Source organism: Perognathus longimembris, chromosome 2 (genome assembly GCF_023159225.1).
Source record: "Perognathus longimembris pacificus isolate PPM17 chromosome 2, ASM2315922v1, whole genome shotgun sequence".
NCBI lineage: Eukaryota > Metazoa > Chordata > Mammalia > Rodentia > Heteromyidae > Perognathus > Perognathus longimembris.
In genome coordinates, this window is record NC_063162.1 from 23,218,554 (window position 1) to 23,245,346 (window position 26,793).

At 44.6% G+C, this 26,793-nt stretch overlaps 1 protein-coding gene across 2 annotated transcripts in view; it reads left to right on the plus strand.

Annotated features, from left to right (window-relative positions):
* The first annotated feature begins 3,815 nt into the window (after positions 1 to 3,815).
* Positions 3,816 to 26,793, plus strand: part of LOC125346171 (dynamin binding protein) — an 83,028-nt gene continuing 60,050 nt past the window's right edge. The window contains exon 1 of one of the 2 annotated variants that reach the window (XM_048338488.1): positions 3,816 to 3,909. The gene's annotated coding sequence lies outside the window, so the exon portion shown is untranslated. The remainder of the gene's footprint in view (positions 3,910 to 26,793) is intronic. The other variant, XM_048338487.1, reaches the window with a different exon arrangement.

Consider the following 26,793-nt stretch of genomic DNA (forward strand, 5'->3'; position numbering starts at 1 on the left):
GTATTTCTCAGTGGCTGCCTGTCTTGGATTTCATGGTGACTGTGTGTGTGCATGTATGGAGTGGTATAGAGATGTGCTTAGTTTAGCAGCAGAGGTCCAAGACAACCCAACATCCAAACCACATCGAGTCTAGTCCCAAGTGAGCCAGTATAACTCACTTTTTCCATGGCAACAGTGAAGCACTAAACTGGGCCAGCCATCTCCAAAAAGAAAACAACAACAAGGATCTAGAAGAGAGACAGCACGGCATGGCTGAGGACGGATGTGCCATGAAAAAAGCCAGAGAAGCCAAAAATCTGCTCCTGCGTGCACATGGTGGTCTTCACACCAAGAACGTGGGGCACACTCTCCCCCCCCTCCCACCAGCCTGCAGGCATGCCTGCCTCCACCCCAAACCCCAGCTGCCTGGGGCTTCTACACTAACTTCATTCTGGCTGTTCCACCGTGAGCAAACATTCCAGGGAGTGCAAATGCCTAAGCAAACATCCATCTTCTCCCTCCTAAAAAAAACCTGGTCTCCTCACCACGCCTTCGTTTTCTTGTCAGACCATAGGCCCAGAGGGGCTGCCTTCAGGGCCATGTAGGTGGACAGCCGCCAGGGAGGACAAGCCTGGCTGCCACCCGCCTTGCCTCAGTCTAAGAAGGAGGCCAATGAAACGGTTCCTTGGATCTCTGTCCATCCCACCCAGGAGCGAACAGTCCTTGAACTGTCTGGTAATGAGTCCTAAGCAAGGCCTTTGGGATGGAAATGCCATGCAGGAGATCAAAGGGGTTAATGAGTTTCCTTAATCCCTTCTGGAGTCAGATAAAGCATTAGAAAAGCTAAGACATAAAATAACCACAATTTAATTCTTTTATAATACCCCAGTGTCTACACATGCTGTATTTTATAGCAGACCAATGAAATTGGCTTATTATTTCACAGACCAATAATTTTTAATCGGGGGGATAAAGAATCCACTATCTGTCTTTTTTCTTGCCTAATTTTCTATTAGAGATAATTCTAAAAAATACAATTGCTAGATACTGTCATCACTGTATACTCAAAAATACTTTAGTGCCAAAAAATTAGGAGAGCTGTGGCTTTATCATTAGAAGAAAAAAACTTGGGGCTGGGACTATGGCTTGGTGGTAGAGTGCTTGTCTTGCTGGGTTTGATTCCTCAGCACCACATAAACAGAAAAAAAACAGAAGTGGCGTTGTGGCTCAAGTGGTAGAGTGCTAGCCTTGAGCAAAAAGAAGCCAGGGACAGTGCTCAGGCCCTGAGTTCAAGCCCCAGGACTGACAAGAAAGAAAGAAAAGAAAGAAAGAAGGAAGGAAGGAAAAGAAAGAGAGAGAAAGAGAGAAGAAAAAAAAGGAAGAGGGGAAGGGAAGGAAGAAAAGGACAGCCTGGGCACTGTTCCTGAGCTTTTTTGCTCAAGGCTGATACTCTACCATTTGAGCCACAGCTCCACTTCCAGCTTTTTGGTGGTTAATTGGAGATAAGAGTATCACAGACTTTGCTGCTCAGGCTGGCTTTCAACTGTGATCCTCAGCTCGCAGCCTCCTGAGTAGCTAGGATTACAGGCGTGATCCTGACACCTGGCCAATGGGGGATATTGATCATGTTGTCCATACATCATCATCAATGTTTGTCATAAAACTTAATCTCTATATCATGGCCCACAAGGCCCTCAATGATTCTTTCACATTGGGTGTCTAATCTCATCTCAGAATCCTCATTGCTTGCCCGTGGGCTTTTGCATTCCTTAAACTTTCCAGGTTGCTTTCCCTTTCCAGACCTGCAGTTTCTCCTGGGGGAAGAGTCTCCACAACAATGTACGTAGGATTACTTTACCACCTTCATATTCAAGCTTACTTGCTACCCCTTACTTGGGTCCTTATTAACCTAGATTCTTGATCCAAACCACAGACCACAGACAAGGTGTTGAGCAACTGTTTCCCAGTTCAGAACTGTTTACAACAACAATATCATTACTGCTGCATAGGAGAGAATTTAATTCATTACATCCTGTGGATGCCTAGCTTTAGGCATCTAATGGATGACATCATCTGGCTTATCTCCTTCATAGCACATAGCTCATGCTTCCTGGGTCATCACTCCTGAATGTGACTTCCATGTTGACAGAGCTTGTTGTCTGAATGCCTAACACCAAGCACAGTGCTGTGCTAGGTGAGTCACAGAAATACAGAAGTTTTTATTGATGAGTGATGAGTTTTTATTGATGATTGATTACTATGCCCCTGATGATTTAGACTCTTTGCAGTGTTCCACAGCTGTGCTGCCTGAACTGTAGTGTAGCCACTGAAGAACCCACAACTGTGATTTGGTAGCCATATTGTTCTGAAACTGAACCTTAGGTGGAAGGAAAAAGTTTGGATTGGGAGGAAGATACACTAAAATATCCCCAAACTGTTTTATTTTTTAAATGAAATACTTGCTGTTAGTTCATCTAGATTTCATATGGCCTCCTTGGTCCCAAAACACATTGGAAAACTATATCCACAGAAGACAAAGCCATAGTTAATTGAATAATAACCATTATTAAGCTCAGCAATAGATTGGCCATGTTGTCTTCTTGGAGGAAAAGTCACTGCTTTACCGGCCATCAGTTGAAGTATTTCCTAAAAACATTAGCAAAGCCAGGCACTGATGGCTCATGCCTGTAATCCTAGCTACTCGAGACTGAGATCTGAGGATCACAGTTCAAAACCAGTCTGGTCAGGAGAGTCCATGAGACTCTTATCTCCAATTAACCACCAGAAAGCTGGAAGTGGTGCTGTGACTCAAGTGGTAGAGCACTAACCTAGGGACAGCACCCAGGACCAGAGTTCAAGCCCCAAGACTGACAAAAAAACACAAAAACCACATTAACAAAAACTAAAACAGGGGTATTTTATTATGAAATTTTATCCCTAGTGTTCTCATGCTTAGTTTTTTGTTTTGTTTCATTTTTTTGTTTCAGAAAATGGTGGCACTTTCTCCAAAGATTAAGCTAGAATGACTATATGATTGAGCAGTTCGACTTGTGGATGTAAAAAAAAAAATGCAAGTAAGCACTCCAAAGGGGTATTTGTACACTCCCATTCATGCAGCATTTCCCACACCAGCCAAAAGTAGAGGCAACCTGAAAGTCCATCAAGGGACAATGCATAGATGAAGTGCTGATAAGCCAGTGCAATGTCAAAGCTGTCCTGAAACACTTTCTTCTGCGGGAGAGGAAAGGGAAGGGTGGGTGGGGACACCGAGGAAGCCCAGGCCCGCGGGCCCTGTGGGATCTGATAAAGGACACTGCCTCCGGGTAGTAAAGGGGACACGCGAAATTGAGCTGGATTTCTCTGCAGGGAACTTTGACTTTTCCAGACTGGTTGGGCGGGGAGTGTGTGTGTGTGTGTGTGTGTGTGTGAGAGAGAGAGAGAGAGAGAGAGAGAGAGAGAGAGGGAGAGACAGACAGATAGACAGAGAGAGAGAGACAGAGAGAGAGAGACAGAGAGTGTGCGTGAAGAACTTGTCCCTCGCTACTGCAACACATAGGGCGGACGCCGCGCGCGCAGGGTGCATGCACCCTGCCTCAGTCTCCCCAGAAGAGGTTTTGTCGGAGCGCCGCCCCCTAGCCTAGACTTCGAAGTCCCGCGGTGAACCGGCCGGGCTGCCTCCAGGGGGCGCGGTGCAGGGGCGAGGCGCAGAAGCGGGGGGCGTGGCGCAGAGGCGGGGGGCGTGGCGCGGGTCTCTGGGGCGTGGCTCAGGGGCGCGGGGGCGTGGCTCAGGGAGCGGGGGGCGGGGCGGCGCGCTGAGTCACCCGGGATCGGCCCGCCCGCGGCCGTCAGGGGCGGAGGTGACAGCGGGGCCCGGGACGGGCGGCCGCCGGTGCCCGCCACGCCGAGGGACCGCAGGGCGCCAGAGAGCAGGTGAGGCCCGGGCCGGACCGGGCAGGGGCCTGGCGGAGCAGGGCGGCGAGCTGGGGTCGCCGTCCGGGGCCGCGAGCCGTGGGGACCCCCACCCCACCCCTCCGCCGCGCCGCGCGGCCGAGCCTGCGCACTGCCTTCCCGGAGCTGGCCTCGGCGGTGGGCGCCGCGGGCCCCTGTTGGGCGTCCGCGCGCCCCGGGGAGCTGGAGGAACTGTCGCGGGGGGGGGGGGGGTCCCACGTGGACTTTTTACGGGGTGTCAAGCCCGGGCGCTGTTCACTTCACCGCCCTGCCACTCGGTAGGGAGGCGGAATCTGAGCGCCTTTAGCCCAGCCCCTTATTTTACAGGGCGTGCGGGATTCCTGCCCCGGGGTTTCCGATCCAGAGTGGGGCGCGTGTGCCCGGGGCTCCAGCTCTGGCTGGGGTGGAGTTCTGGGGGTGCCGGAGGACACCTGCGCCTCTGCCTCAAGTCCCAGCGCCCCCGGCCACGGCCCCAGGGGAAAGGACGGTGTAGACTTGAAATTTAAATGCAAGACCCCAGCTAGCTCTACAAACCGTCTCATGGGTTCAAGGACTGGCTCCAGGGGTAGAGCACCTGCCTCGCAAACACTTGGAAGCCCTGAGTTCAACCCCCCCCCCCTCTCTCTCACACACACACACACCCCACACAATTAATCTCATGCCCTTACTGCTATCCCAAACAGTGCAGTAAAGCAAAGGTAAAGGTAACTTGCCTTTAGGTCTGTTTTAGGGGGTGTTAATTTATTTTACAGTAATCTGAGCATCTCCTGCTTTGTGATGGTGTGGTATGTGGCTGGCCAGCAATCACCCTACTACTCGCAGTTTAAGCATAGTTTAGCTCCACTTGACGTGGCTGAGCTATGGGGTGGGTAGACCTGATTTAATTTGTAGTAGTATTTTGCAAGACTGGAGTACTGGAAGCATGAAGGCATAATTTCTTAACACTACCTTTATTAAACCTTCACAGCATGAGTAGATTCAAAGTCATGAGCAAGTTAGTTTATATCTCAGTACCCATTTTTTCTCTAAAATATTGAATTTAAAAATCTTTAAGGGAGGGCTGGGGATATGGCCTAGTGGCAAGAGAGCTTGCCTCCTATACATGAGGCCCTGGGTTCGATTCCCCAGCACCACATATACAGAAAACGGCCAGAAGTGGCGCTGTGGCTCAAGTGGCAGAGTGCTAGCCTTGAGCAAAAAGAAGCCCAGGGACAGTGCTCAGGCCCTGAGTCCAAGGCCCAGGACTGGCCAAAAAAAAAAAAAAAAATCTTTAAGGGACTAGGAAGGTGGCTTAGTGGTAGAGTGCTTGCCTAGCATGCATGAAGCTCTGGGTTCAATTCCTCAGCACCACATATACAGAAAAGGCCAGAAGTGGCGCTGTGGCTCAAGTGGCAGAGTGCTAGCCTTGAGCAAAAAGAAGCCAGGGACAGTGCTCAGGCCCTGAGTCCAAGCCCCAGGACTGGCAAAAAAATAAAAAAATAAAAAATCTTTAAGGCCCTCTTCCATCTTCCAAGTACTGTTCTTTCCTTTTCATTTTTTCTCTTTTCTTTGGTATGTGCCAGTACTGGCACTTGAACTCAGAGTGAGTGCTATCTTTTCATTTTCTTTGCCCAGGGCTGGCACTCTGTGGTTTGAGCCACAGCTTCTCTTCTGGCTTTTTGCTGGTTAATTGGAGCTAAGAGTCAAGTGCGTTTTTAGCCCAGGCTGGCTTCTGACCATCATCCTCAGATCTCAGCCTCCTGAGTAGCTAGAATTACAGACATGGGCCATTGATGCTCAATGTTCTTTAATTTTACATGTTAACTTTAAGCACTTGGTACTCATTGTGACAACAAAAATGTTGTAAGAAAAAAATTAATGTTCTTTTTAATTAGCATATTACATTACACATAGTGTGGGGGTTCATGGTGATGTGTTCATGCTTAAAAATAATTCTACACTGTGCATAGCAAATCTTCAAATTTGTTATTACTCTCAATCATTTTACCACTGTTGGGTTAAAATAAGTGAAAAGGGATTTTTTCAGATTACTGAGGTTTCACCATTAAATTCATTTGAGTCCAGAATCTGGAATGGCAGATAGTGCAGAATAGCAAAAGCCTGGCCTGGGAATATGGTCTCGTGCAGTGTCATATTTAACTTTTGCAATCAGTTGAGAACATTCTGACTCAGAAATGGTGATAAGATGACTTTTACACAGCGTTCATATTGTGCATACTTTTGGGCTGAGATGTGATAATAATCTTTATAGACTGTCTAAATATGTAATGAGTTACTTGTCTTGCAGCCACAAAGCAAGGCCTTCACAAACCCTCCTTTCACCCATCTCTGCTCCTTTCCCTGACTCCTTTCTTCTTTGGGTGATCCTCATACCTCCAGAGACCCTCCTCACATTCTTCCTTCACCCACATCTCAGTGCAGAGCCCCCTTCCAAAGCACCGATGGACTTACTTTACCTTTTCTCCTAGAGAACAGGATCAGTATTGATTTTGAATTGCCACCTGTGATCTAAAAACTACAGGTAGTTCTTCATTTTTAGAAGCTAATGGGACTCCATTGTGGGGAGTTCTGCTTCTGGAAGACAGTTATGTAGACCAGGTTCATATTTTTATCTTCTTTATGCTTGCAGATGACAATATAAAATGCTTCCTAAGTTAATGAGCTTACTTATTCTGCTGCAGAACAAGTCCTTTCTTCCTGGTGCTTAGCACATTTATGTATCTATTTATTATTTATTTATTTTGAACTAAAATAAGTACAGTGATATTCTGAACCACAGGTATTTTATTTTACAAACCTCCATCTGTTGTTGTCTGTTTTTTTTTTCCTATAACATGACATTATTATGTGATTATCTCCTGCGAAATTTTCAAGCATATTTTAATTTTTGCTAAACCATCCTTAAAATTCTTTAAGAATACTTCTGAAAAGTTTCACAACATTCACTCACATAATATGGAAAAGTTGCTCATTATACTCACCCCAGGAAGGCATTTAAAAATACTAATTTTCAAGATTGGATAGATTAGTCTTGTTGGTCAGAAGTTAATTATGAGATATTTCTTGCCTGGGAAGGTAGAAAGATCTAAAATAGCAGCCCCAAGCAGATCACAGAAGGCTGTGTAATGAAAGAGCCGTTAGATGTGTCATGGTAGTAACTGTACTTTATCCTTGGTGGTTAAAAAAAAAAAGGCAGCCATGGGGGGTAAAGTGGATGCAGAGAAGCTAAAGTGTGTTATTTCATTTTTGCTTTTGTAGGTTTTTCTTCTAGCTAAAGGAAATGTTCACAAGAACTGACAGCACAATAGGGAAAACAAGCATTGTGTAAGGAGTCTGAAATCACATGTGTTTTGCTCCTGACTCATTCATTTGTTCATTCCACAGATACTCTGTGTGTGTGCATGTGTGTGCATGTGTGTGTATGTGTGTGTGTGTGTAGTACTGGGGCTTGAACTCAGGGTCTGGGTGCTGTCACTTACCTTTTTCACTCAAGGCTGATGCTCTACTACTTGAGCCATAGCTCCACTTTCCAGCTTTTTGGAGATGAGTCTAATAGATTTTGGAGATGAGTCTAATAGATTTTCCTACCCAGGCTGGCCTGGAACCACAATCCTCAGATTTCAGCCACCTGAGTAGCTAGGATTACAGACGTGAGCCATCAGTGCCTGGCACCACAGATACTCTTTTGAGCACCTGTGTATGAGCCAAGTTCTGCCATAAGTTCTGGAGATGCTGTGTGAGTGAAGCTGTGTGTCTTGTAGGATGGAGGCAGAAATGACTTGAATGGATTGAAGATCTGATGATCAGGAGAATACTGGGAACTTTAAAGCAGGGTCAGTAGGAAAGTAGGGGGGTGGGGCTTTACTTTTTATACAGAGTGGTCATACAAGCCCTCTACTGAGATGACTCTGAGAGGGGAAGGACTTGAGGTAGAGAGCAGGAGGCAGAGCAGGAGTGAGTTCCACTCTGCTGTGGAAGCATGATTGACATGTATCAGGGAGGACAAATTCACACAGTGGGCCATTGTAGGTGTGACCAGGGGAAGGTGGTAGGAATACAGAGGGGTCAATCACTTTGGCCTTGACTGAGTAGCAGGTTTTGATGGAGGAGCTCATGATGACGTGTGTTTGAAAAGGGTTGAGAGTAGACAAAGGGGAATGACAGCAGAATCAGGAGACTTTTTTTTTTCATTTTAGCTGTGCATACTATACCCACAATTCTTCTGTGGGCTGGTTTTTTTTTTGCTGTTGTTGTTTGTTTTGTTTTTTGCCAGTCCAGGAGCTTGAACTCAGGGCCTGAGCACTGTCCCTGGCTTCCTTTTGCTCAAGGCTAGCACTCTACCACTTGAGCCACAGTGCCACCTCAGGCTTTTTCTATCTATGTGGTGCTGAGGAATCAAACCCAGGGCTTCATGTATACCAGGCAAGCACTCTACCACTAGGCCATATTCCCACCCCCTGGCCTTTGTTCTTCATCTGTGGAATAACTGGGACCCCTGTAGCTGGAGAAGGTGAGATTTCAAGTCCTGTGGGGTGTTTCTACAGGGAGATTAAGTGTAAGAGCTGCAAACTCCAGTCCTGTACCATGAGGAGGAGTGGAAGAACAAACAGAGAGTGAAGGAGGGTGGATATGGTCAAAATACTTTAAGTTAGAATGGAACAATGAAATTTGTTAAGCTTGGTTTGGGAAGTAGGGAGAGAGAATGAGAGAGTGATGGGTAGCGTGAGGCTGATCAAAGTACATTGTGCATGCAGACATGTCAAAATTAACCCCTTTGTACAAGTAATTGATGCTAATAAAAAGGGTGGAAAACAATAAAATTTGATTAAGTAACTTGTGTTAACCCTGTGCAATAGAACACTGAATAAACATTAAGTAGCAAACATATTAAGTGAAAAGTAGTTGTTTCATAAAAATGGATTGATGGGGCCAGGTGCTGGTGGCTCATGCCTGTAATCCTGTCTTCTCAGGAGGCAGAGATCTGAGAATCATTTCTTTTTTTGGTTTGTTTGTTTGTTTATGCTGAGAATCATTTCGAAGCCAGCCCAGGTGAAAAGTCCATGAGACTCTTTGTCTCTCCAATTAACTATCAGAAAATCAGAAATGGAGCTGTGGTTCAAGTGGTAGAGTGCCAGTGTTGAGTGGTGTACACCAAGTGGGAGCAGGAGGCCCTGAGTCTAAGCTCCTCTACCAGTACAAACATTTTATTTTATTTTAATTTCTTTTTTCCAGTCCTGGGCCTTAGACTCAGGGTCTGAGCACTGTCCCTGGCTTCTTTTTGCTCAAGACTAGCACTCTGCCACTTGAGCCACAGCGCCACTTCTGGCCATTTTTTATATATGTGGTACTGGGGAATCAAACCTAGGGCTTCATGTGTACGAGGCAAGCACTCTTGCCACTAGGCCATATCCCCAGCCCCAAACATTTTAAATAAATGAATCAAAATAAGTGTAAAAGCTTCAGATGACCTGAAAAGTTGATATCAACCAACTTTGGGCTGGATCACCCCAAATCAAGAGGCCGTTGGGTCTTTTGTGCCCTGTTGTCATGGTTTCAGCACCATTCTGTAGGTATTCTCTGTTCATCCTTTTTTGTATTTTGCTGATTCCTGAATTTCCCTTCCTGTTTGAAAAAAAAAAAGAAGAAAAGCTGTTATTTATTAGCAGAGCTAGCAAGAGAGCTGGCAACCAGTGTAGCTTTGTTGTCAGGAAAATTTTGAACTTTTTGGGGAAGGAAACAATTCTAATTTCTTGTCTATCATAGGTTGGTTGAACTGTCATATAACTCATGAGTCTACAAGATTTCTTTTTGTTTTTAATTCCCTTATCTGACGCCTATCCACCCCATACCTCCTAGGTGTTCATTCTAATGCATTTCCTGTATTTTTCTGTTTGGGGCTTATATAGGGTCTTGCAAAGCAGTATGTTTGCTCTATAGGTCTGTATCTTCATTTGTAACGCTTTAGTTCATCTTATTTCTTTCTTGCTTAAGCACAGTTTCTCAGATTCACACCAATTAGTATGTGTAACCCTGGTCCTTTGCTTCAGTGAGCTGTGTTACACTGTGTGCCTTGTGCATCCTCCGCAGTGCAATTTGCTTGCTGTCTGTGTGATGGATGGGTGTGTCCCTCCCCCAGCCCCACAAATATGGCTGTGATGTCCATTTATGAAGCCAGATACAGTATTTCTCAGGGGTGCATGCTTAGAAGGACAGTGTTGGATGACAGTGTTTGCATGGCCTGGAATTGATTACATAGTGCCAGATTCATCTCCACAGTGGCTCCACCAGTCTCCCTCCAGCAGTGAGGGTTCCCCTATCTTCATGTCCCAACAACACTCATCTTTGTCAGCTCTCTGTCTGATCAAATGCAAATGCAAAATGATATCTTGTCATTTGGGTGGGGTTCTTCCCCCACCCCCACCCCCAGGCTTCTCGCTTGTTAGGCAGGCATTCTACTACTTGAGCCATACCTCCTTCTCTTTTTGTTCTGGTTTTGAGATAGGGTCTTGGTTTTTGTTTTTGTCCAGGCTATCCTAGATTGTGATCCTCCTGTTTATACTTCCTGTTATAGCAGGGATTACAAGTCTATACCACCGTGTCCAGCTTTTTATGTTAAAGTGTGGTCTTGTGAATTATTTTGCTTATGCTGGCTTAGAACCTCAGTTCTCCCATTATCAGTCTCTTGATTTCAATCTCAACCTCTCAATTAGTTAGGATTACAAGTATGAGCCACTGCCCCTGGCTTTTGTTTATATCTCTTTGATTCTTGATGATCTTGAGCATTTCTTAGGCATATAGCTTCCTCTGAAAATTACTTGTTCATACTTTGGCTGTTTTGTATTGGAGTTGATAGCTGTTTGTTGTTGCCATAGATTTGCAGAAGTAATTTTGTACTGTATCCATTTACTCCTTGCTGTGTTTACATGGTACACACATCTTCTCATTTGGTCATCTATTGACTTTTGCTTTGCCATCCTTTTATGAGGAGAAGTTCTTAATTTTGATGAATCAATTCTTTAATACATGGCTTATGCTTTTGAAGTTTTGCTTCAGAAACCCTTCTCTCTCCCTAGAGCATGTCTACGCCTTTCCTGCACCCTCAGCCCACCTTTGTATGTGGGGTTCTTGATCCAGCCCCATTTTGTCCATGTATTGAAGGTGCTTGTTTTTCTAATGTCATCTAAGAAGTATCTGTGCTGCTGTCCCCTGAGGAGAGAGGTGTGTCTTTCTCATAGTGATCTCAATGGGCACACTGGCCTGTCTCTAAGCCTGTGTTTTGTTCCATTAGTCTGTCAGCTCTTGTTCCCTTTATTTTTATTGCTTTGATTTTATTAGGGTGGTCTTGTAGTTATGTTGTAACAACGGGCATAGCAAGTCATTCATTTTCAAGTTTATTTGGCTCTTCCTGGACCACATTTTCCCTCCATATAAAATCTGAAGTAAGTTTATGTAGTTACTAAAATATTGTATTTTTTGAGGAGTTCCTATTGGGACTCATAAATTATTTTGAGGAGGCTGAACTGTATTTTTCATGGTGCCAGGGCCTCCTGCTTGCTAGGCAGGCACTCTACTGCTGAACTACCTATGCCTGATGTCTTCTTGATGGTAACAAGTTCCATTCCGAAGCATGTAATGTGCTTTCCATTTACTAAAGGTTTGGACTTTTAAAAGTTTCTTGGAAAAACTAACAGGAGACTTGCAGGATTGGTACAAAGAACTGTGTATTCCTTGCTCAGTCACCAAATATGATCATTTTTCCATATTTGCTTTATTACTTCCTTTCTATGTTTCTCCATGTTTTTCCCTCTTGTTCCTTTGAGTTAGTTGCAGACCTCAATTTTCATCAGCTCATTTTCATGTCCTTTATTTTGAACTGTGATCCTCAGATCTCAGCCTCTTGAGTAGCTAGAATTATAGGCATGAGCCCCTGGTACCTGGCTTTGCCTTAGTTATTTTTTAAAATTAAATTTTATTGACAAGGTGATGTACAGAAGGGGTACGCATAATAAGGTAGTGAGTACATTTCTTGTCTTATTTGTTATACCCGCCCTCATTTTTCTTTCCCTTCCCTAGTTCAGATAAGCACATACAATATCCAGTGTACTAAAATCATATACAATGACCACAGGGGGTATGCCAAATGCCTTAGTTAGTTTTAAGGTAGGGTTTTCTTTATTCCCTGGGCCTGCGTGGACTGTGACCCTCTTTCTTGTGCTTCCCTGTGTCACTGGGGATGACAGAAGTGCTTTAATGTGCTCAGCCAGTCTACTTCTCCCATTGCTGAGATAATAGGTGCGCACCACTGTACCCGGCCATTGAGTGAGATGTTGTCTTGAGGCCCAGACCGGATTCAAACTGTAATCTGCCTCATCTCTGCCTCCTAAGTAGCTAGGATTATAGGTATGAACCACCATACCTGACTTTTTCAGCATTTGTCTTCTAGAAACAAGACAGCAAGGCTGGGGGCTTACACCTATAATCCTAACTACTCAGGAGTCTGAGTTCTGAGGATTGTGGTTCAAAGCCAGCCTGGGCAGGAAAGTCCCTGAGACTCTTATCACCAATTAAGCACCAGAAAACCAGAAGTGGTCGTTCTACCAAGAGGTAGAACACTAGTCTTGAGCTGAAGAGCTCAAGGACAGTGCCCAGGCTTAGAGTTCAGGCCCCATAACTGACAAAATAATAATAATAATAATAATAAGAAGAAGAAACAAGACAGCATCAGTCAGGCTTCAGTCCCAAATCCTAAGCCTGAGCTGAAGTTGTTACAAAAAGGACATAAATAAGAACCCTCTATATTTCTGCACTATATGTGTGTGCGGGTATAACTTATAATACAATCGTAAGATTCTAATGTACTCTTATTGCATGATGAGGTCAGCTTCTTCTTCCTGCTGTTTAGAGCCAGAATTTAAATAGCTGGTGTGAAGAATTAAGAGGAAGAGCCATGTTCAGCACCACATCTGTACTCCTGTAGCTGTCAGCATGATTGTAACTACAAGACATGTACAATTACAGTGTCCTCGCTGTGAATCAGGCTCTCCCCTTGGTGTGCATCTTATGAGTATTCAAGAAATATCGAGGGAGTTTGGAGGTAGGCCTGTGGGTTTTCAGCACCAGTAACTGCCAACTTTTAGGGTGTTGGGTAGTGGATTCCTATAGCCATCTCTTGCTTTTTTATTTTTGTTTTTTGTAAACTAGCTGTTGTTTTTTTTTAAATTACAAACATTAGGCCTGTTGTAGACAATTTGCAAAATATAGAGAAGCAAACCTAGAATCCTTCCCTTATGGCACCAATCTCTCTCTCTTTTTTTTTTTTTTTTGGCCAGTCCTGGGGCTTGGACTCAGGGCCTGAGCACTGTCCCTGGCTTCTTCCCGCTCAAGGCTAGCGCTCTGCCACTTGAGCCACAGAGCCGCTTCTGGCCGTTTTCTGTATATGTGGTGCTGGGGAATCGAACCTAGGGCCTCGTGTATCCGAGGCAGGCACTCTTGCCACTAGGCTATATCCCCAGCCCCCACCAATCTCTTTTAAAGTGTTATTTTTCTCTGGTCTTTTTTGAGGGGAAAGGTGGTTGTGCTTGTGGGGGAGGGGTTGCACGTAACTTTGCACGCTGTCATTTCCTATTCCTCTTCCCTTTTCAGGGTTAGGTCATCAACTCTTGTTGGTCTTTGGTCCTCTGATTAGGAGCAGGGATCAGAAAGGTCTGATTCAGTGGTCAAGAACAGACGCTGCCTGAGGGAGCCCTGGGCACAGACAGCCCAGCCTCACAGTCAGAACAGCAGTCACGGTCTAGAGCCCAACACACCAAAGAGCAGCTGGAGGGCACAGACAGAAGGGAGAAGCCCATTCCATGTCTGCTCCAGTTCAGCCCTCAGTTCCCTTTTGTTATGTACCTTACACCTGTTTTCATCTTTCCTAAAGTAAATAGAATGGAGAAAATAGTGCTTGGCTTTCTTTTGATGCTGAAAACACCATGATTGGATTTCCCCCCATGTGTGGCTGCCATTGTGGTATATGCTAAGGGTCACATGACCCTAAACAGTAAGAAGTGACAAAATTCCTAAACTAAAGTTCCTGGGAACTCCATTCAACTGACCTCCCTCTTCAGCTCCTATCGTTTACCCTGGTCTGTTCTTTTCTCTTTCTGTTTTGTAACACTTCTGCAATGCACTCATCAGCCTTCCCCATCTCTCAAGGAGAAAGTTCTCCAAGGACAAGAGTCGTTTAGTTCTCTGATCATCACCCAGTGAACCTCACGAAGGAATCCTTGAAATGCACCAAGCCTGTTAGGAGGCAGGAGGCAGCTTGTGGTCCAGACACAGGCAAGCTAACGGAGGATGAGGGGTGTCAGTGTTCCTGTCCTTTCTGTGCATGTGTGTGTCTTGGGCTGGTGGAGCCCCCTTTTCCTGGTCATGTGAGCAGGGCCACTAGAACCAGGAACCCAGGAGGGAGCCACATCTGTGCCGGTCCCTGCTGGGAGCCAACGTGAGGACCCGTGTTGCTGACAGACATGTGATGGTGGTGGCGGTAGGAGTAGGGCCCAGAAGAGAATGGCCCAGTGCTGACGCTCTAGCCATGGGTTCTGGGCCAGGACCATACTGGGCATTGTTCTCACGAGGTGATTCTCTTAGCATAAATGAGTCTGCCCCATCAGCAGAAAAAGTTGCAATGGATGTGTCGAGTTGTGCTTAACTCCCCAGCCTCACATCCGTGCCCTCCCCTTTCTAGTTTATTCTTTTCTCCTATCCCCAGCAATGTGGACACTTTTTGCCTTTTCTGTTGTTTGTGAACAATAAGTAGCTTTCTGGATCTGGCCCAGAGTTGTCAGGCCTCATTTGCCTGGCCACTTTATTCATGTGCTCCCCACCCCCAGCCCCCTTGGGTGGTACTGGGATTTGAAGTCAGGACCTTGTAGGTTTTTTCCTTTTTTTCTTTTTTGCCAGTCCTGGGCCTTGGACTCAGGGCCTGAGCACTGTCCCTGGCTTTTTGCTCAAGGCTAGCACTCTGCCACGAGCCACAGCGCCACTTCTGGCTGTTTTCTATATATGTGGTGCTGAGGAATCGAACCTAGGGCTTCATGTATGGGAGGCAAGCACTCTTGCCATTAGGCCATATTCCCAGCAGGACCTCGTAGTTGATAGGCAAGTCCTCTACCACTTGAACCACCCTGCAGCTCTTTTTTGCCTAAGGATATTTTCTGAATGTGGTCTTACATTTATTTTTGCCTGGGGCAAGCTTCTAACTGAAATCCTCCTATTTATACTACCAGAATAGCTGGGATTCCAGGAGCAAGCTACCATATCCAGCTTGTTCCATGAAGTAGAGTCTCACTGTCTTTTTGTCTGGCTGGCCAAAAGGCACTCTGGCTTTTTAAGGGCCTTTTGAATAACTTCAGCGTTGTCTCTGTCTCTGAGTTAATTTATCCTTTATTCTGTACATTCCCCAGTGAGCTTCCAAGTTACTCAGGCATCCATAAATAGAAAGAGTCAGTGACCTATAGAATTAGGTCTGCGCCCTGAGGTAGTTTCTGAGGAGTCTTCCAAAATGTCCCAGGTATTGGGGTGACATCGTCCACAACAGATCATCTCCATTTAAACACGTCGTGTCTCCCAGGGAATGTTGCATGTTCCCAGGAGAAGTGCTCTGGTTTTCTTCTTCTAGACAGTGCTTGTTGCTTTAAGGATTTCTGAGGCTCTGAGCCAGAACCTCCCTGGGATATTATTGTCTTACAGTTTAGATCTGCTTATCAGGAAGCAGCTGAGGATCCCTGGAGGGTCAGGTAAGTGGAGACGAAGTTTACATTGGAACAGACTGTCAGGGCTTCTTCCCTCCTGAATTCCTGACAGCCCGTGGGATTGGGATAATAATGATAATGCAGATGATTTCCAGGACCCATGTTCTTGCTAGTGACATGAAGAAATGAGATTTTGTTTTTTCTTTCTTTTCTTTTTTGTTTTGCTGCCTTTACCTTGTCACTGATGATGGTTTGTTAGGCAGTGAGCAAACATTCAAGTAAAAAGAATGAAAGTTGTGGAGGTTTGAAGCTGCCTTTACCCTTATTCATTTATTTATCCTTTTGGTGATTTGAAGGTTGCAAGAATACAGAATCTTAGTGTCTGTATTTTCATCAAGAGCAAACTAGATGAAGCTAATTCTTATATTCCACAGGTGGCATTCAAACTTGGTCCATATCATTTCTTGTGACTTGAGATAATTACAAGTTAAACTATGATATGATTCACAATCCAAGTGTTAATCAGAGGTGATTGGCTGCTTTTCTTATGGTTCTTTTCACTGCTCAGTGGCCAGTAAACATGAATGTTTCCTATCCACACTTCATGAAGGGTGGTAGTGAAATATATTAGAAAGAATGTATTTGAAAAGCAGCCTGTCTTTATGTGGGAATAACTCATATGTTAATGCTGTGTGATCACAGTGACCCTGCTGAGTTTCAGTTCTCTTCTTCCTGTGGGGGTGGAAGGATGAGCAGGTGCAAAGGGAATCAGTGACCTCGCCCTGAACTGCCAGTGTTTTGGTGAGAGCAGAGCTTAGGGTATGTGGTAGGAGAGTACTAGGAAGTGAGGCCCGAACGTGCAGATGGGGAATCAGATCATGGTGGGCCTAGCACCATCACTTCCTGCCGTTGATGGATGGAAGATCGAGCTGGGCAGTGGAGAGTGTGGGATTTTGCTTGTGCAGAGATAATCCTTGCGATGTGGAACTCAGCACCAAGAGAGACAGAGACGTGTGACGCATAAGCTGATGTGTTTGAAGGGTTTAACACTAGGGCCAGTGTTTTTCCTAGAAATACGGGGTATTTTTTTTTTTAGAAGAGTAAAATAAATGAACTTTTTCTATCCCTGGAAGGCATTTGGCAAAGGATTTCTTGAACCCGAATGAATGCAGCGATCTCCTTCCTAAACTGCTGCCAAGTCCTGGGGCTCGGTTGGGAAGACACAGCTCATTTAGAGACGGCAGGGGTGGGGGGCATGTTGGTTGTTTGGCCCTTCTGACAACTAACCACAGTCATAGTTCTCCCCCTCTCCTACACAGTTTTGAGAAGTGAGCTCCACCCAGAACTGCTCTCTCATCTGTATTATTTATGTTGCAGCCAGCCTGAGTGATGATAGCCTCCTTCTCCCCCCTCCCTTTTCCTTTCTTTCCCTCTCTCTCCCCCCTCTCTGCCACTACCACCATCACTGTCCTCACAGCTGACCATGAAGAGCTGACTCTTCCCAACAATATGATAGTCCAGCCAATCACACATGGTTTCATTCCCTCCATTTCCATCTGATCCAGGTATAAATCACAAGTCCAGAATATTTACTAAACCACAACATGCAGGAAAAACTTCAGGGATGACTGGGGGTAGGGTGGGTTAGGGAAATGATTTGCATACAGAATCTTCATGTAGATGTTCTCTGTTTTGCAAGGAGTATTTCTCAGATAGGAGACACATTCATTTAAAATTTTTGAGAAGTAATCCGTGTGCCACTAAACCTACTCTTTGAAAGCACTTCAGTGCTTTTTTCTTTTTTTTTTGGCCAGTCCTGGGCCTTGGACTCAGGGCCTGAGCACTGTCCCTGGCTTCCTTTTGCTCAAGGCTAGCACTCCGCCACTTGAGCCACAGCGCCGCTTCTGGCCGTTTTCTGTATATGTGGTGCTGGGGAACCGAACCTAGGGCCTCGTGTATCCGAGGCAGGCACTCTTGCCACTAGGCTATATCCCCAGCCCCTGCTTTTTTCTTTTTAAACTCAATAACCATACATAGTTTATTGCTACACAAACTGTTTCAATTATTACTATGCAGGCACAGTCAACAGTGGATCACTACCAATCATCTCTTAAAATGCATGAATATTCCCTGTGGCTCAAGTGCTAGTTCAAAACCCAGGACTGGTGTTAAAATTTATTTTAAAAAAAAAAAAGCAAGAATACAGATGTTAGGTAGGACATTGGACTCTGTGACAATAAGATCATTCAGAAAAGTTGGAGGCAGGGCTGGGGATATGGCCTAGTGGCAAGAGTGCTTGCCTTGTATACATGAGGCCCTGGGTTCGATTCCCCAGCACCACATATACAGAAAACGGCCAGAAGTGGTGCTGTGGCTCAAGTGGCAGAGTGCTAGCCTTGAGCAAAAAGAAGCCAGGGACAGTGCTCAGGCCCAGGACTGGCCAAAAAAAAGAAAAGTTGGAGGCAAAATCTTGTAACTAAACAATAATCTTAGTATCAAAACACCAGAAGAGTTTAACTCTAATCTCTAACCACAAATAAACTTGGAAGAACCTTAAAACCTACTAACCCATAGTATCTGGATCAAATATTGGTTAAATTGTAGAATAAACATATCTAAAGGATAAATACACAGTAAGTGTCCCTTCTCTGGAACATTCAAATAGATATAGGATAGGAGTTTTTAAATACTAGATATAAAACAAATGTAACAAAAGAGAAAACGTAAGGTTATTCTCTAGTATGAGAGACACAAGTAAATGTGTCATGTGTGAATCTGTGACATCTTAAGTAATTCATTCAAACTGTATATTCTGTCTGTCATCAATCATGCTTATTGCCAACAACTAGGATCACCAGAGGTCATCGCAATTTAAACAAAAGAGTAAAGTTCAACAATGGTTAGTCAGGCTGGGAATATGGCCCAGTGGTAAAGTGCTCGTCTCGTATACATGAAGCCCTGGGTTTGATTCCTCAGCACCACATATATAGAAAAAGCCGGAAGTGGCGCTGTGGCTCAAGCACCAGAGTGCTAGCCTTGAGCAAAAGGAAGCCAGGGACAGTGCTCAGGCCCTGAGTTCAAGCCCCAGGACTCTCCCATAGCTCTTCCCTCCTGAGCAAGTACTTGAAAATCATGATTTAGTTCATCCATAGAATGTACCTGATGTTCTACATGAATGTTATCCCCAGTAGGCCATTGATGTTTGCTATTATTATAGCCGCCTCCACCACTTCCTCCTCCCCCAAGCTCCTCACCATGCTGCCTCTGAAAGAAGTAGTCCACCATAGGGTCGTCCTGGGAGCAGCCTGCAACTCCTGTGGATCCTGGGACAGGGCTGGAGTGTGTCCCAGCTGCAAGAGCCTGATTTGCAGCTGGCTGGGTCTGCACTTGCGACCCTTTCACTCCGAAAACATGGCGGCCCACTCGCCTCAGTGCTTTTTAGTATGTTCGCAAAATTGTGCAGCCTCGACACAAATTTCAGAACATTTTCATTCCTCCCCTTGGGAAAAACAAACAAAAAACCCATATCCAGTAGCAAACTCACTCCTCATTTCCCCCACTTTATACCCTCTTTTTTTTTTTTGGTGGCACTAGGAGTTGAGCTCAGGCACTCTTCCACATAAGCCACCCCCTTAGGCCTCCCACATTTTTCTTTAGTTATCTTTGAGATAGAGTGTTGTGGCTTTGCCCAAGGCTGACCTTGAACCACAGTCCTTTTACTGATGCTTTCCACAGAGCTGAGATTACAGGTGTACACACCACCACCATACCTGGTTCATTTGTTGAGATGGAGTTCCACTAGCTCTTTGCCTGAACTGTCCTCAAATCTTGATCCTCCTGATCGCTAACCTTCCCAGTAGCTGGGAGCCACCATACCTTTGTAGACTCTCATCTTCAAACTGATTAAATTCCAAAACTCATCCCCAAATGAGAAAGATTTTGAGTGTCTGTCAACTTGTGGACATGGGAAGGAAAACTGAGAGGGAAAGGGTGAGATTGTCCAAAATAAATGTCCCCCCCTCCTTTTTTTTTGTCGGTTGTGAGGCTTGAACTAGGGACCTGGGCACTGTCCCTGAGTTCTTTTGCTCAAGGTTAGTGGCTTTGAGCAAATAATAATAATAATAATAATAATAATAATAATAATAATAATATTTTAAAGCCACTTTTTGAGTAGATAAGAGTCTCATGGACTTTCCTTTCCAGGATGGCTTCATACCACAATCCTTAGATCTCAGCCTCCTGAGCAGCTAGGATTATAAGCATGAGCTACAGGTACCAGGCATAAATGTTCTCTTTACCTGACTTATGTAACTATAACCCCTCTGTACATCACCTTTATAATAACAATTAAATTTTTTAAAAAAGAGTATCTGGGGCTGGGAATATGGCCTAGTGGTAGAGTACTTGCCTTGTATACATGCAGCCCTGGGTTTGATTCCTCAGCACCACATATATAGAAAAAAGCCAGAGTGGCACTATGGCACAAGAACTAGAATGCTAGCCTTGAGCAGAAAGAAGCCAGGGACAGTGCTCAGGTCCTGAGTTCAAGGCCCAGGACTGGCCAAAAAAAAAAGAGTATCTGTCTACAGCTTCCCTGTCTTTGATGCAGAGAATCATTATAATGATAATAGGTCCTGTGTAGTATTTTCTTTTTTTTTCTTTTATGTGTAGTATTTTCCATATGCAAAGTGCTGCATATATACTACTTAATTTACATTTTACTATAACCTCAGGATCAGGCCCTATTATTAAGCCCATTTTACACGTGAAGAAACTAAGGCACAGAAAAGGAAAGTGACTTGCAGCTAAGTGACCCTCTGCAGTCCTGTGAGAAGAGCTTTGTGTGCACCGGCAGTGTGAAGGTGTATTGTGATGTGTAGGTTAGGGTGGGTCCATGTGCTCAGCTGTACATCTGGCAAATATCTGTGGAGGGCCTACAGTGTATCAAATAGTGCTTTGGAACAATGGATAGTATGCAGGATGTAAGCCTAGTTCTGCAGGCTGCAGAGAGGAGGTCTCTGAGTTGAGCCTGAAATCAATAGTGAACCCTAGTGGTATGAGTGACATGAGTATTTGATAGAAAAGTGGGGTACACAGCAGTTTACCTGATAGAAGCAGGCCCATGTTGAACTTTAGACTTCCATTGGAGTTCAAGTTTGATTTTCCTTGTCCGTATCCTGAGGTCTAGGCCAAAGGGTAGGCTCCTACCAGAGCTTGCTTGGTGATAGAAGAACCCCGAGGTTGGTCCAAAACAAAATAGGTGCAGAGAGCCTCTGCTTATGTTATCTCTTCTAGTAACCTGTTGGTCACAGCAAGTCACAGGACCAGGACCCACAAAATGGACAGGGAAATACACCCACAGGGCAGGATTAGCCAGTACAGGGCTCAGATATGCTACTCTAAGAAAGTGAAGGGGCTGGGAATATGGCCTAGTGGCAAGAGTGCTTGCCTCGTATACATGAAGACCTAGGTTCAATTCCCAAGCACCACATATACAGAAAATGGCCAGAAGTGGCGCTGTGGCTCAAGTGACAGAGTGCTTGCCTTGAGCAAAAAGAAGCCAGGGACAGTGCTCAGGCCCTGAGTCCAAGCCCCAGGACTGGAAAAAAAAAAAAAAAAAAAAAAAGAAAGTGAACATGTTAGACTAGCCGTTCAGTCTTCTAGAGTATACTTTGCTCTTTCCTTTCCTTCATCCCCAAATTTTGTTTAAAGTAATTGTAATCATTTTCTTTCTTACCTACTTTTTTTTAGAGAGCAAGCATCCTTTACCAGATCATATCATTGTGATATTATTCACCTCTGAATGTGTTGTATGTTGTTATGATTAATAATTACTAAGGGAGTAAAATTTAAAATCACAACTGAAAAAAAAAGTGGGTCATGACTTTTCTTGAGGTAGGATGAGCTTTATTGACTGTCATTTTACATGTTTTTGTTGTTGTTTGTTTTTGTGCTGGTACTGGGGCTTAAACACAGGGCCTCCTGTTCTTCCTTGGCTTTTTCTCTCAAGGCTGCTGCTTTACCACTTAGCCACACCTCCACCCCCCCCAGAATCTTTCTTAAATGGATAACAAAGGTGTGTAGCCCTTTGCTCTTAGAGGTGGAAGGGTTGACACCCTGTGTTACAACATTAAATCCTTCTCTCTGACCACCTAAGGAACCAGCCATTTATTCACTGGATGCTGTTATGTCTAGTCCTGTTCTATAGTTCTCTTTGTATAAGGTCTGCTGGAAGTTTCCACATGTATATATATGCTCCTTCCTAGAGTGGTATCTCCAGTTCCTATAAAAAGCAAGTGGTAGTTTAGTTGTTGGTTGTTTATGTAAAACTGCAAGTCCCTGTTTTCCCTTGTGCTTAAAATGACCTCAAATCACCTACCCTGGGAATGGACTCAAGATATTTTAACTCCAATTGAACGGTTTATTTTCTTTCCTTTTTTCCCCCTCAGAATCTTCCATTTTATTAATCGCCTTTCTTGATGCTGTATTCCAAAATACTTTAAAATAGGTTTAAAATAGTTTTGTGGCTGGGAATATGGTCTAGTGGCAAGAGTGCTCGCCTCATATACATGAAGCCCTAGGTTCAATTCCTCAGCACATATATAGAAAAGGCCAGAAGTGGCGCTGTGGCTCAAGTTGGCAGAGGGCTAGCCTGAGCAAAGAAGCCAGGAACAGTGCTCAGCCCCTCAGTTCAAGCCCCAGGACTGGCAAGAAAAAAAAAAAAAGATGCATGTCCCAGATGCAAAACTCAATAAAATATTTTTAAAAATAAAATAGGTTTGTGTCTTTTTAGATCTTCAGAGATTTGAATGCCTAGCTGTACTTAGACAGATAAAGAAGAGAAACATGTACTGCAGACTTCTGTAACATTTGTTCTTGTGGCTCACAACATTTTCCTAGCTTCTCCTGGCTTCTCTTGGAAAATATCTCCCAAGTTGTCCATACTTTCAGTTAATTTTTTTTTTCGTTTTTCTTTTTTTGCCAGTCCTGGGCCTTAGACTCAGGGCCTGAGCACTGTCTTGGCTTCTTTTTGCTCAAGGCTAGCACTCTGCCACTTGAGCCAAAGCGCCACTTCTGGCCATTTTCTATATATGTGGTGCTGGGGAATTGAACCCAGGGCCTCATGTATATGAAGCAAGCACTCTTGCCACTAGGCCATGTTCCCAGCCCATGTCCATACTTTCAATGTGTATTGTGCTCTTGTTGTCTGCAGTTACTCCCTAAAGTTTCACTCCCTACTTTTACTCCAGTCTGCACGTATGCAACTGCTATCTGTGGATTATCTGTACATTTATTACATATGCATCATGGTAAAGCTCTTCATTTCAATGTGTCGTTAAGCTGCTTAGCTCAGACTTGTCCAATTCCTTTAGTTATGAGTCAGTGGTTTTTAAATTTCCACCCATAAGTGAGATTCATGCATGATTTAAGAAGTGTCAGTCTCAGAGAATACTTAAGGAACTCCTAGGCTAATCCATTTGAAAATGTTTATTTAATATAAATTTCCGCATCTGTTCCAAACTATTGCCAATGGAACCTCCCGCCCTCCACCAGCATAACTTTTCAAAACACTAGAAAACTAGAATTCTAGAAAAGGGAGAAAAAAGCCATCAGTTTACTGCCTGGTAGCCCGAAGTTAGTTACAATTGCTGTGTGGGATGTACAGTCCTGCATCTTTTTTCATTTAGGCTTGTCTTTGTCAAAACAAACTTTCTGGAAGGATTGGGCATTTTAGACAAAGCTTGTTTCAGTACAGTTCCGGAGAAAGACTGAAGGACCTTTCCGTGATTGGCAGAAACTCTGACATAATCCCCTTCCATCTGCTGAGATAAGCCAGATGTTGCAATAAAAACTTGTAAGGCAGTTTATGACAGCAGATTCCTTTACTTTTCTGCCTTTGTTTCTCCGACCATCTCTTCTAAACTAGAGCAGGATCTTCCTACATTCCACAGCTGGTAAAACCAGTGCACACTGGGGTTCACTGGTGACCCAGGCCTGGACCTCTTAGTTGGGATGACGTTCCTTTTCCTTTTCCTCTGCTACCAAATCTGTTGGTCAGTCTCTGAGGAATCACCAGGCAGTGACTGCTGACTTTCTGTCCAAAGCCAGTGACAAACATGAGGAGGAAATGTCTTTTTCTAGTGTCTGTCATTTCCTTCCTTCCTGAACCAGTTAGACTTAATTTCTAACACCTTCTATCCTTCCACAATAAGAGCAAAAACCGTACTTTTGGTCTTACATTGTCAGACGTAAGAGAAACATTCAGCTGCTTTGAGGTTAAATAGTTCTTCTGTCGGCTGGGACTTGAAATCTTGAAATGGATTTTTATTCCCTAAGTATTGCATATTCTGGAAAGTTCAGTTCTAAAACACGAGGAACCTCAAGATGCTCATAAAAGCATAGTGTTTGGGGGGAGTCTGTCTTAGAGAGCCATTGCAAAGAGGACCCCACTCCTGCCTCTTCAAAGAGAGCCAGAGGTACACACCAGCTCCCAACCAAGGCGAGGAAGACGGGAGAGAGGCAGTCTGTTAATTTTTTTTTAAATACCAGTTCTGGGGCTTGAACTCAGGGCTGTGTGCTCTTGCTCAGCCTTTTCCTTCACTGTCTGAATCCAATTTGAATCCTCAAGTTTCAGCCTCCTGAGTAGCTAGAATCATAAGCAGCATGAGCCTCTGGCACTAAATTTGTTTTCAGTTTTTATGTAGAGGAAGGACTCAGGAGTTGATATTTTTCTAAATAATTTTCAAAGTCTTCAGGACTTACATTCTGTCATCTCTCTCTTAGGGGATTTGAAACAGTGGGTTTAGGAAATTGTCTTATACTTTCCTATACTCTGCCCTCAGTCCTCTCAGTCTCTTCCTGTCCCTCCTCCTCCTCTGGGGATTGAACTCAAGACCTTCTATTTGCTGGGCAAGTGGGTTAGCCACACCCTCAGCCCTTGTGCTTTCAATTTTTCAGATTGGGTCTTGTGCTAACTTTATCCAGGCCAGCCTGGAGCCACAATCCAGGTACTTCTGCCCCCTTAGTAGTTGAGATTACCCGTATACAGCAACAGGGTCAGGGTCAGGATAGAGGTCTTCTCAGTACAGAGATCGTAATGGAGGGAGAAGCCACTCAGAGGGACTTCTGACCAGACCTGGAGCCTGGGATGGGGCAGCACAGACAACTCACAGCCAGCAGGAGGGAAGGAGCCAAGGAAGCCCACAGTCCCACATGGTGTGCCTTGGCCTCGGGTGCCACCCACTGATGAAGTTAACAGAAGCAAGGGGCGAGGGAGGCCGGGTGCAGTGCCTGCGGGTCTCCCTTGGTCACAGAGCAGGTTGCAGGACAGAGCTAGAACTGACATTCGGTACCCACAGTCTGTTCCAAGGTCAGACCTTAGCCCCAAAGGCCATATTGGAAATTACTTAGTAAGCTGGTTGATAACAGTATCAGTCAGGGTAAAAGTTTATAGTTTATGATTTCAGGAGATTAAAAAAAGAAAACACTTTCAGGCTTGTAAATATGTTGCTTATAAAAATTGCTGGAGGACTGGGAATATGGCTTAGCGGTGGAGTGCTTGCCTAGCAATCGTGAAGCCCTGAGTTCAATTCCTCAGTACCACATAAAGAGAAAAAGCCAGAAGTGGTGCTGTGGCTCAAGAGGTAGAGTGCTAGCCTTGAGCAAAAAGCTCAGGGACAGTGTCTAGGCCTGGAGTTCAAGCCCTAGAACTGGCAAAAACAAACAAAAAATAAATTAAAAAAAATTTACTTGAGTCTCCCAGGCCTTTTTTTTTCTTTCCTCTTTTGGTCAGGAAAGTCCATGAGACTCTTTTTTTTTTTTTTTTGGTTATTTGGCCAGTCCTGGGCTTTGGACTCAGGGCCTGAGCACTGTCCCTGGCTTGTTTTTGCTCAAGGCTAGCACTCTGCCACTTGAGCCACAGTGCCACTTCTGGCCGTTTTCTGTATATGTGGTGCTGGGGAATTGAACCTAGGACCTCCTGTATATGAGGCGAGCACTCTTGCCGCTAGGCCATATCCCCAGCCCAAACAGTGATTCCTCTTTTTTTTTTTTTTTTTTTTTGGCCAGTCCTGGGGCTTGGACTCAGGGCCTGAGCACTGTCCCTGGCTTGTTTTTGCTCAAGGCTAGCACTCTGCCACTTGAGCCACAGTGCCACTTCTGGCCATTTTCTGTATATGTGGTGCTGGGGAATTGAACCCAGGGCCTCATGTATACGAGGCAAGCACTCTTGCCACTAGGCCATATCCCCAGCCCTCCATGAGACTCTTATCTCCAATTAACCACCAGAAAACTGGAAGTGGAGCTGTGGCTCAAGTGGTAGGGCGCTAGCATTGAGCAGAAGAACTCAGGGATAGCATCCAGGCCCCGAGTTCAAGTCTCACAGCTGACCAAAAAAAAGTATTCAGGTTAGCGGTTGGAGTTGTGGCTCAGTTGGTAGAACACTAGTCAGTGTATGAAAGCAACAGTAGTTACCAAGTTTGAGTTTGAATTGAGTCTAAGTCTCAGACCTAGAAAAAGGAAAAGAAGAAAAAAATCAGGTTAAAGAGTCATCAAATATTATCCTGCTCAGGGAAGAAAGGTTTTTATCCTACATGATCATTTGATTGCACGTTTGAGCTGATAAAATATTTGTTGAATATGTTAATGAATTACAGAAAGTAGGAAGACCTTGTAAATTGTTAAGCAGTGGAGTAACATGTAAAAAAAATCAATAGTTAGGAAAGACTAATCGGGTTCACTGACATTTTAGTGGGAAGAAAAAAATTGTAATTTTTTTCTGACAGGAACAAGTACTTAAAAAGTAATTATAAGGCTAGGAATATGGCCTAGTGGCAAGAGTGCTTGCCTTGTATACATGAAGCCCTGGGTTCGGTTCCCCAGCACCACATATATAGAAAATGGCCAGAAGCGGTGCTGTGGCGCAAGTGGTAGAGTGCTAGCCTTGAGCAAAAAGAAGCCAGGGACAGTGCTCAGGCCCTGAGTCCAAGGCCCAGGACTGGCAAAAACAAAACAAAACAAAACAAAACAAAAAACATAGGAATTATAAGCAAGTATAAGATTCAAGATATATATGCCAGCGTTTGGTAGGAAATGTCTATGATTTTTTTTTTTTTTTTGGCCAGTCCTGGGC